The sequence below is a fragment of the Haemaphysalis longicornis genome, unplaced genomic scaffold (genome assembly GCF_048455015.1).
Source record: "Haemaphysalis longicornis isolate Haplotype H1 unplaced genomic scaffold, Haemaphysalis longicornis Haplotype H1 scaffold_29, whole genome shotgun sequence".
NCBI classification, from domain to species: domain Eukaryota; kingdom Metazoa; phylum Arthropoda; class Arachnida; order Ixodida; family Ixodidae; genus Haemaphysalis; species Haemaphysalis longicornis.
The window spans coordinates 1258281-1269714 of NW_027526331.1; positions in this window are offsets into that span (position 1 = coordinate 1258281).

An 11434-nucleotide genomic window follows, 5' to 3' on the forward strand; every position below is an offset into this window, starting at 1 on the left:
AGATTCCAATCGTAGCATGTACAGGCAAAAATAATTTTTATACATGTTTGATTTACACGAAACCTCCGCGGCTTTGCCTGGGCGATTGGAGCGTGTTTGGCGGCAAATGGCTGGTTGAATGTATGTTTTCTTGTCAATACGAAGGCCTTCGTTCCAGAGTACGCGAAAAAAATGCGATCTTGAGAACCTTGTATATTCTGATAAGTTAAAAAGGTCTGACGAAGTGTAACAAAATATCTTAAGCCTAGAAAACAAAAACCGTACAACATTTTGATGTGTTTTGATTTTACAGGGCAACCGAATAAGAGCAGGGACGTAATCAAAAGTCAAAACTACGGCCAATGTTTTTCCTGAAAGCTTACTATGAGGAAAAGCACGCCAGCAAGGAAGTCGGATTTTCTTGCATTTTGCTTGGATTGTTTCATCTTTTCTTACCTATAACTCAGTCGGTGGGCCCATGGAATTTGCGGAGAAGTTGAATTTGGTGCGCGATGACGTTGCATCAGCAACAGGTTATGGACCAGACCTGCCTAGCAACCGAGTGGTGTTTTCCGATGCCACTCATCAATACATGACGTATTTGCTTATGTGCCTGAGGGAATGTTTTGACAAGACAAACAACCCAATTTGCCTCTGGGATGGGGGTAGCGTCACCATTACCGTTGCTGCTGCACAATACCAAATATGAAAAAGCCGTGGATGTCATAAGGGTGGTTGTTAGTTGAATCTGTTATCGATGATGCACCGTGTTGTGTACTGGCACTTTGTTATGGCTGCGGGAATAAGAAAAAATGGCGGAATCGGTAAATGGGCATGGAAGGATGGGAGGTTGGCAATGGACTCGTGGCTAAGTAGTGGTTTTCCTTGCGCAACTTCAACCGGATTCTGTCACCACCATACGGCATAGACACTGAAAGGACACAAAAGAACGAGTTTGTTGTGAAGTAAGGACCAGGAATTTGTAGTTTGTGTTTTGAGATCATACATACTTGGGAAGAAGGTAAAGCGGTAGACACAGCTAAGCATGCGGGAAACAGTGACCAAGTAGGAACGTTTTGTGCACCGTTTTACTCTTGAAAAATAATAAGAAGGTGCCTCTTCGTGCACTAGCGGATACTTAAACGTGTTCAGTAGTCATCAGCATGCTGCAAAGCTAGTCACCTCGACCAAAAATGGAAAAACAATAGACATTTGTAAGCTTGAAATTTTATTCGAACATGCCGTAGCTAAACCAAAGGGCATCGAATGGCCTAACCGGCGGTAATATGTGGCGCTTGGCTTCGTCACGGTCGGTCTAGTGCGAGTGTTGGGCACTGCGGGGCTGTTGTCAGAACTCCGATGTTTGGCGGCTCTGTCAATTAATCACGTCGTTTTACAACCACTCTGTTTCCATAACTGCATATTGATGAAGTATACTGCGGCAAAACTGTTTTATTAATCTATATTTTTATTTTGTGAAATGAAATGTGAGAGCTATAGTGGTCGTTTAGTTAAAAAAAATACGAATCAAGCATTTTTGCGTCGCCACCTGTCATGCCGAAGATTCAGAGCAGCCCCGCACTCATGTCATTCTTAAAGCAATTTTTATAAGTATGGAAGACATGTCTGACTGAAAAGCCACCCTGCGTATGGTTTTAGCCGCTTCATCTGCGGAGTTTATACAAAACCAAAAGGGTTATCGACCAGGAAAACCGAAGTCCAACAATTATGTTGTGTGAGAAGGAATTTTCGAATTCGAAAGCAGCATATAGCTGTACTTAAAATACGAGAAGCAATATCAAACAGCGCAGAGCTTTTTCGTAACACATAAACAGGAAGCAGCAACCGCTCACAGGCCCTAGAAAGGTGGAACGATCTCGCATCCGACTATCATATCCCAAGATGTCGCTTAGTTTTATAAATTCGATATCAACGGCTTGCCGTATCGTAACAAAACAAAACATTAACGTGGTTGCAGAGCAGGACAGAATTTGTTAGATATTAGTAATATAACAATAGCCTTTGTTGGTTATTGCGCTTGATGTAGGCTGGTCTTTAATATCCTCCCTACGCAGTTTGTTGCAAAATATCTGCTTCGGAAGACGCGCCTGCAGTCGTTCACTCTCGGACTGAACAGTGCTTCACATTTGTGTTTAAACGTTTGATGAACCTTTAGACCGGCTCCTTGTGGTGCCTAGAACAATCTCGGGGACTTTGAGGTGCGACATAATGAACCTCTAGCCCCCTACATTCCCCCCCCCCTCAGTCCAACTGTGGCAATGTGTTTGGAGGTAGGGGGGCAGAACTCACGACTAACAGCTATTGTGGAAACTGGGAAAGCAGTAGCTGGCAGGCACTACAATGCAAAGAGCTAAGCTCCAAACCCTCTCTGAGCATCGAGGTGACCTGAATGGACTGGATACCTACCCTCGTTTTTACAATGCTAATCACAAACTCAAGCACCTACGCAAAAAAAAAAATTAGCCATTGCACACCGTGGCTGGGCTGTGGAACATTAGCGAAGTTGTATAACTACACAGAGAAGACTTGTGATAGGAGGAAATACAAAATAAACACGTTTTATTCCGCCATAAGTACTGACCGGCCGCCGTAACAAGTGTTCGGGAAGTTCGTCACTTCTAATCGCCTCCTGCAAGTACCCAAGCTGGAAACAAAGACCACCACCAAACGTCTAGAAAACGCCATATCACCCGGCGAGCCATTTGGCCTGAAAACGCTAAAAGCGGAGCCACATCCGCAGTCCAAGACAGCCTTTGGGGGAATAGTATAATAATTACAGCTAAATGAATTGTTCACCAAGGGAAACCAAGACTTAGCCAGGCTAAGACAAGCTTTCGCTTTGCATATCCAGGGTTCGTTGAGCTAAGCCACAGCCATTTTTTTATGTTCTCTTTGAAAACTAAATGCGTCAGCGGGGCACCGACATACAAAATATCAGGGCGTGATACAGCTCAAAAAACAAACTGCGCGAAAATTCACGGGGACAAGAACACACGAAGACAGCAGAAGCGCAGACTCGTAAACTAGTTTATTATTACACACATCAAAGCCTTTAAGGCCCGAGCGCCCAATCGACACGCCCCACATGCGTCACTCTTCTCGGGGCACTCAGCCGCACGTACAAAAAAAAACGTAACAACAAAACCACAAAACAAACTTCGAGGCACAGGAATGGCGAAAAGCGGCAAATATAACAGCATCAAACATAGGTTAAGACCCCCCCCCCTCTCACCTTCAACTGACATGCCTAGATGAGGCCCCGAAATCGCGCCCAATGCGCATTTAAGTATGCGACTTCTGAACTAAGGAGGCCAATAGACGGGTGACTGATGCAATCGGAACCAGCTTTTATGATGTGGCTGACATATACATTTTCTTGAAACATACTGAGTGGCACAAATACATAACACACAAGAAAGAAGACACGTGTTTTCTTTCTTGTGTGTTGTGTATTTCCGCCACACAGTATGTTTGTGGAAACACGCGCAGCAACACGTCCTCTTGAAGTACATTTTCTTGAGTTTGCTGGTTCCTATTTCAGAATAAGATGGCTGTGCGCTCAAACACGGAGACACAATCAGGAATGCATTCGCGGGAGTGGGAAGACAAGTGGCTGAGGGCACGTTTTTCTTTTAAATGGTTATGTTCTCTAAACCTGACATTTAAACATCGTCTTGTTTGGCCAATGTATAGTTTCCCACAGGCAAGTGGGATCGAATAAACGACCCTGTAGCACACGGTACGAATCACTTTTGGTGATTTATACCACATGTCCCCTGACGGTTTTTTGCATTTTTGTTCACTCTTGGACAGGTCTTACCCAAATTATTAGGAGCCGAAAACAATACGCTCACGTCATACCGTCCTGCCACTTTTTTTTATTCCACTAGACAACTTATGAACATAAGGCACCACGGCGAAGTTTTTGGGTTTTCTTTTGGTATTTCGGCCTCCTTGTAACACTCCTTGTTAGACCAACTCGCCCAACTTTCACCCCTTTTATTGATACAGCTCCGTGATAAAAATAAACAATGGGTCCTTGAAAAGAAGCGACAGGGAACTATGGGGTGAGGACCTGAGTTGTGTTGGCTTGCAATTAGCGATGACGATCTAGAAGAATTCTGAGCAAAGTGCGGGAGCAAATCGTAAAAGAAGTCTAGCGACTGGAAATTAACTGCGCTGACCACAGCAAGGAAACTGCTCACCGACCACTCCCGCTGACGTCGGAATGCCGCAGCATTCTGATCCAAAACACTGTTGGGAATTTACCCTCACTACCTACAGTCATCCCGGGCAGCTGCAGCGTTTAGTCATCCCACGTATGGTAGGACCCTTCGGGCAACGTTTTTATTTTGTGTGTAGAGCACTTTGTGGGCTCGAATTGTCGCCGTAGCTCGCTCGCTGTTGCCGGAACCTGCTAGAACCAGGAACCAGACTGCCGGAACCAGGCTGCGCAGCGAGATAGCGGACCCAAATGTAAAAAGAGGTTTATTTGTCCATCGAAGAAGGTACATAACCTGCTATGTTTCGCCTCGCTGGAACTATGCGTCAGGCAACAAACACTTATTACAAAAAAAATTCCCCCGCATTTCCCCGAGGGGGAGAATGTGAAAGTGCGAATGCACGGTTGTCGGCCCGCTTGTGGCGCTTGCGCTCGGCCCCCGCAGCCCACCGCCTCGCCGCCTTCTCTTCCATCTCTTCCATCGGGTTTGTAGTATCACGTGTACACCACGCAGTTATCAAGCCGCTATAACGCCGCTGATTCGCCAACGCACGCCGCTGACGACGTAGTTTGAATGCGTTAAAGATATAAGGCGCGTTACTAACACTTATATCAGCGTCGCGTCCGTGGCTTAGTCAGTAGAGCGTCGCGCTGCGGCCGCAAAGTCCTCGGATCGAAACCTGGCGCCGGATGCTGTTTTCTTTTATATAGAGAGGAGGACTGCGGACGCCGCCGCCGACGCCGCCGCCGCCGGCGGTGGAAGGTTTGGGGTCGCTTATAAAGTGCATTCGCACTTAAAAAGGGGAACACGCACAAAAACAACAACCCCAAAATGACTGCCTCTGACCTACACGTAAGTTTTAACTACTTGTGCCACGCAGGGCACGGCATAGACAGGGTGAAACGGTAAGTTGTCGATACACGCGAACAATAACTTCAGGGTTAAATAACTGCTAATGTCATTAACGGTATTACAATCTTAGATATTTACAGGTTTACACAGGTTTGCAAAGGTTAGAGGTTTACACAAGTTTACACACATTGGATAGTGAACACTGCAGGTAACTATGTGTCGTGTTTTATTGTGGTTAGAAGACTGATATTGTACAATTCTGATTTCTAAACATGCGCTGTTCACCTTGATGAAGCGGCAAGACCAACCCAGGAGGAACGCCTCTTCCCCCAGCCTGGGGAGTTCCGCTTCCAGGTGTTGGAACCGACGCTTGCGCATGCGCAGCAGCATTGGGAACACAGCCTTGGGAGGCTGGAACCGGAGCGCCCCTACACCACGACGCCTCCATACAACTAGGACCCCTTCACGTAACAAAAACGTCACAAGTGCGTCGCGCGATTTTGTGCGTTCTTCTAGGCGTACTTTAAACATTCTAGACATCAGCGTGAAAAACGTCTTTGGTACACAACACTGAAAGGTTTTGTGTCGCAAACTTTCATTTTGTCCGCATTGAGGGCACTGCGCTTACGGGGTTAGGCCCCACGCTGTAAAGCGGTATCCTGTGGGTAGAACACCCCAACTACGCACCCAACCGACACCTAACGTCCGCTAGGAGCACCCAATTACGGAGCGGTCTTGAGTGCGCCTTTTTAGGGCGTGCTTTCTACTCCACAGTGAGTTGCGCCACAGCAAGTTGTTCGGAAAGTTTGCTTGGGCAATGTGCGAAATTTCCAAGTCTGGAATCTGTGCTAAAAGTTCACAAACGGTTTTCCTGACATAAAAGTAGAACGGCGGTGGTTCCTCTGTCAAAGAGCCGATGTGCTGTTCAGTGTAAAACACGACTATCGATGTTCCCAGGTAGTAGTTCAGAAAGCTGCTTTCAATGTAGTCAGATCACGTCAGATCTACGTACGTACACAACGCCAGAACGCCGCACACTGTCGATATGCTTAGGAGGCTGTATCCCCCCATTCTGCTTGTGAGCCGCAATAAAGCTCGCGCTACCCTCGCTGTCTTCCCTCTCCAAAAGAAAGAGAAGAACTTTGTATCCAGCTTCCGCACTACATTTTGGGGGGACGAGCTATGCGGGCAACGTAATAAAGCGCAAAAGAAACGTATGCTTTAATTACGAAGCTGACCTCCATGAAGGAGTTTCAATAGACCCTATGCAAAATGCGCCCCGCCATCTCACGTCGACTCCGGTAACTAGGTCAGCCATTTTAGTACGGTCGTTTGAAACCGAAACCAATTAGCAAAACATAGAAGGCGGGCATTGACTGCTCTTGGTGGTGGACTACAATGCCGGAGCATTGCTTCGTGCCGTAGTGCACGCAATGCAGAAATACCGGTTCAAATGGAGAAAAGGTACGTGAAGTTCCACGCTTTTGAATTAACTTTCTGACGCGAACTATGCCGGCGCGAGCAACCTTTGTGTTACGCTGGGCGCGGTGCGCTGGGAGCGAATATTTGTCGTTGGTTCGCTAAGCGCGGGATTCCGTAGTCGCTGTCCGGATGAAAAATACAGCTGCGTTGGCGTTCTGTGGTCCAGCCTTTGTATTCTAAATGAAGCCTCAGCGTGCACCACCTATTCATGCGACTGAAAGCGGCGCTCGACCGGGAAAACAGTACCACACGTTGCCAAAATTAGGCTGTTTCGTTACTCGTCCCTGTGGCTCTGCGCCCACTTCATTTCATTGTTAAATGGTACCGCTTAGCCCCTACACGAGCCTTTATCTTACCTAGGGCTGTAAACAAACTTTTCTTGCCGCACTACGCTGTCACAGCGCGGTTGAAAATTTCATCTGTGGTGGGCGCGCACGGTATGGGAGTGTGTTGTTAGTTTCTTTTACATTGCATTTAGCCGCGTGTCGTTGCAGAAGTGGCGTACACTGTTTTATGATGATCTAACGGTGGAAAATTCGAGCTTTTGCACTTGGTTCCCGATTTTTCGGGCTGAAAGGTTTGTTGTTACGTGAAGTTCACTTGGCGCCCATTGTCATTTCAGCCACGATGTATTTACTGTCGAATATTTTGCGACTAAAATACACACTCACTTCTCTAGTTTGTCACATGCTGCATGCATGCCTCCGACGTAATGATAGTGGCCATTGATGTAGGTAGCTGAGACAATTTTTAAGTTTTATTCAAAAAAAAAGAGAAAGAAAACGGCCAGAGTTGCATCCGGCCGCCGCGCATCAGCTTGAGTGCTTTTGCATTTTTTGTATCCACAGTGAAAATGCTGGTAAATTAAACTACTTCACTGATTTATAGCGCATGCAGTATAGCAAACTGTGGATACAAATGGAACAAAGGGAAGCGTTCGCGCACCCCTGCATGCCGCGGTCTAGTAAACACGACGTTGCCCAGCCTCTGCGTGCTCGCGAGATGACCACGGCGAAATGTGACATGAATGCTTGCTGGTAGAGCATAGGCGACCCTACAGATGCCATGCCAATCCTTGTTTCTGTCACTGTGGGGGGTGAGACCAGCACAACTGGGGCAAAAAACCCATTCCCAAGGCTACCAAGTTTTCTCCCAAGCGCCTGCACGGCACTTTGTTGCTGCTCGCATTGCTCCTGTACTCGACGTGCATCGAACAGACGCATTGGCAAGAGAAGGGAGGGGCCATTTTCTCGCGGGCTTCTCCAGTCAATGTCTTGGACACTCGCTGGCTTGATGCTCTGCTGTCTCGGACCTTGTCCCCACTGTTGTGGCAGCTCAGTGCATAGGTCGGCAAAACAGAAAGAACTCACTCAAACTCATTCACAATTTTTTTCATTCACGCTGTACTCAATCAAACTCAGACTCAAAAACTTCGTCTGTTTACAAAATCACTCGTACTCACTCATCAAATACTCATTTGTAATCGTACTCACTTGTACTCAAACTCATTTGTCCTCACGAGTATTCGTACTCAATCTGTACTCATGAGTACTGAATCTGTACTCATGAGTACTCACTCTCTACTCATGAGTACTCAATCTGTACTCATGAGTACTCAATGAGTACTACTGCTCATGAGTACTACTCATGAGTACTACGCATTTTTCACTCATGAGTACTACTCATTCTGCACTCATGAGTACTACTCATTCTGCACTCATGAGTACTCAATCTGTACTCATGAGTACTCAATTTGTATTACTCACGAATAGTCAACTTATCTGCACTGTTAGCTAGGTCGTAGCTCGAATGAAAGACTAAGTAGAAAAAATAAATTGTTTGATTGATTAGAAAAGCACAGGTTACTTATAAATCAGGACAGAGGAAGAAAACGTATGACGCGGTGCACTGTCGTTGTGCGACTTACTGCGCGAAGGCAAGTACATGTGAGAAAACGAAACGGAACGTAAGCACTCGCGTTGCGTCTTGCGTCTCTTCTTGTTCTCAGGCCGGGTCGGGCTCAGGGGAGCTCGGGGGTTGTCGGTGCAGCCGTGGTCGTAAACTGCGTTTTTCTGTGTGTCTTCGGGTGGCAGCTTTTGTCGTCCGTTTTCTTGTTTGCACTACTGTTTGCACTACTGTACTGAGGCGTGCATATACTCAAGAGTGCAAGCACTCGCAAAAAAAGTATTCATGAGTATTGTACTCATGAGTGCTGTGTACTCACGAGTGCTGTGTACTCACGAGTGCTGTGTACTCATGAGTGCTGTGTACTCATGAGTACTCATATTCATTAGTACTCAAACTCATGAGTACTCATACTCATGAATACTGTACTCATGAGTACTCATACTCATGAGTAGTGTACTCATGAGTACTGTACTCATGAGTAGTGGACTTACCCCTGTACTCACTCGTCATCGTACTCACTGTTTTTTTCTGGGTGTGTGATCACTCATCATCGTACTCACTCGTGAGTTTGAGTACAAATGAGTACAAATGAGTGTACTCACGAGTGAGTACGCCGACCTATGGTGCACGCAAGCTCCGGTGGCGCCTCTTAAAACCAGGGTGTCGGAACGAAACAAAAACCAGAAACGAAAAAAGAAAAAAACTGAATTTTTGGCCCGAACGAAAACGAAAACGTAACAATATTTATTACATCGTTCTAAAGCGAAACCGAAAAAAATTTCGTTTCGGTTTTCGGTTTGAGTGACAGTTTCATGTGTCTCAGGATTCATTCAATTTCCATTCAGCGAAATGGAAAATTGCCGTCGATTGCTTGCATGAAATCGTCTTTCGTCTTGCTGCCTGCTTCCATACTCTCTCCGTTTGTGCCGATAGGCGCGCTGCTGAGGTCCACGCGTGATTGCCACGGGCATCTGGCTTCGATGCAGACGTCGCGGAATTATTTATTTATTTATTTATTTATTTAGTTGAATAAAATACCCACATGATCCCTACGGCATTGTTTAGGGGGTGTGATACTTAAAGAAACGAATATTCTAAAACATGACATAAGAACAAGGAGCAAAGCCTACAACCTTTTGCATACACCACTAGCAGCGCAAAAAGCAGATTACAGCCGCACACTCAATGCAAACAGCTACAAGTCATGTTGCACTGTAAGGAAGTGGTGCCAGAGCGCAGCGGAAAATATTTCATAAGGAGCGCGGAAGCAACAATGTCGGGCAGGGCACTCCTATCTATTATAGTATTTTAGAAATATACGCTTGCAATGCGGAAGTGCGCAATAATTATTCACCAATTTTCGTGCTGTTATCCCTTCGTTCGAATATATACGGTGGAAGGGGGTGGGGGGGTTGCTGAAGGTACTGATGCTAATCCATTGCTACATACTCGCACACAATCTCTTTTAATATTAAAAACTGGGTTTTTCAGTGTTCCGTGAGACAGACCGTTTTAAACTTTCAGCAGTAAGATCACAACTATACGAGTTTTTCAAAAAATATATTTAAAAAAATGATTAAGCATCACTTCATCTTCTTTAACGTAATTTCACAATTTTTAATACTTTTTAACAATTTCATAGATATTAATTTTTTTCGTGCAAACACGAACCGTTATGAACCGTTACGAACCATTATTTTTTTCGTTCCGGAGCTGAAACGAAACGGAACTTCTATTTATGGAACGAAACAGAAACCGGAACGAAAAACATTTTCTTCCCACATCCTGCTTAAAACCTTCGGCTTCCAAGAGGGCGAGTAGGTGCACAGCAGCCAGGATGTGACTCTATGCTCCACTGCAACCCGCCGGGCAATCGTACGCTGCCTCCACAATCGCCCCACTGTCCGTCTCAAAGGTGAGGCACACAACATAGGGCCGGCCACTTTTCTTCAGGGAGCGAAAGCAGCTGCTGAGCACATGGATGAGGCCCAACCTGCAAGAACAGAGAGAGTAACAGTAAATAGCACTCAGGGAAGAACAGGACTAGTCCGATACCGCCTATGGTAAAGGGACAGAGCAGAAAGAAGTGGCCGCAAGGAACAGGCTCAAAATGACCAGATTTTGTGTCCTGCTTAACACTGCTGCTAGGGCAATAATCTACACCTCAAACTGCAATGATGTCAAATTTGTTTGTCAAGTTCGAGCGTGCAAGTGTCTCTGCATGCTTTGTTAATGCATTTTCAAGAGAAGGAAGTTTAACATTTAAAAACCTCACCGTGGGTAATGATACCAGTACCCGCATAATCGTGCTCGTCATAACTTAAGCAAGCAATAATATGATTATCTGGAACTCACTTCCAGAACCTTTCGAGATAAACAGGTAAACATTCGGGCTATACCGATGACCCATCGAATTAAAAAAAATCTTCTAGTTCAGTGTTCGAGCTAACGAGGATTTACTGTATTATCTATTCGTGCACACCAAAAACATGCGCTTTAGAAACAAACACAACACCCCACCGTCAAAAAAGGAGAAGAAAGACACACAAACAGAATTTTTCGGCAGAACATGCGCAATAAATAATAAAAACACACTAAAGAAAAATCAAGGCGTATGTGAGCTTTTGTAGTTGACTTCGCCGCAAAGCGCGATTGCTTTGCGGCAAACGCGCTGGCGGACGACCATCACGGCAAACGGCCGCAACCTTTCCGTAAACATCTTCGCCAAAAATCATCCCGTAAATTCGATGTACAGCACTTGAAAATACCCAATCCACCCACTAGCAGTACGGTCTCGTGATTGTCGCTTTCCTCTTTCGGAGTTACTGCAACAGGGTCACCGCAACGCATTTGCATGGTAAACAACGGTGAGCAAAGTGCTATACAAATTCTCATACCGGTTAACTTGCGTCAAGTAAAAAACAAAGAAGGATTTACTTACTGCGAGTCGCACGTGTTTGTCCGCACCG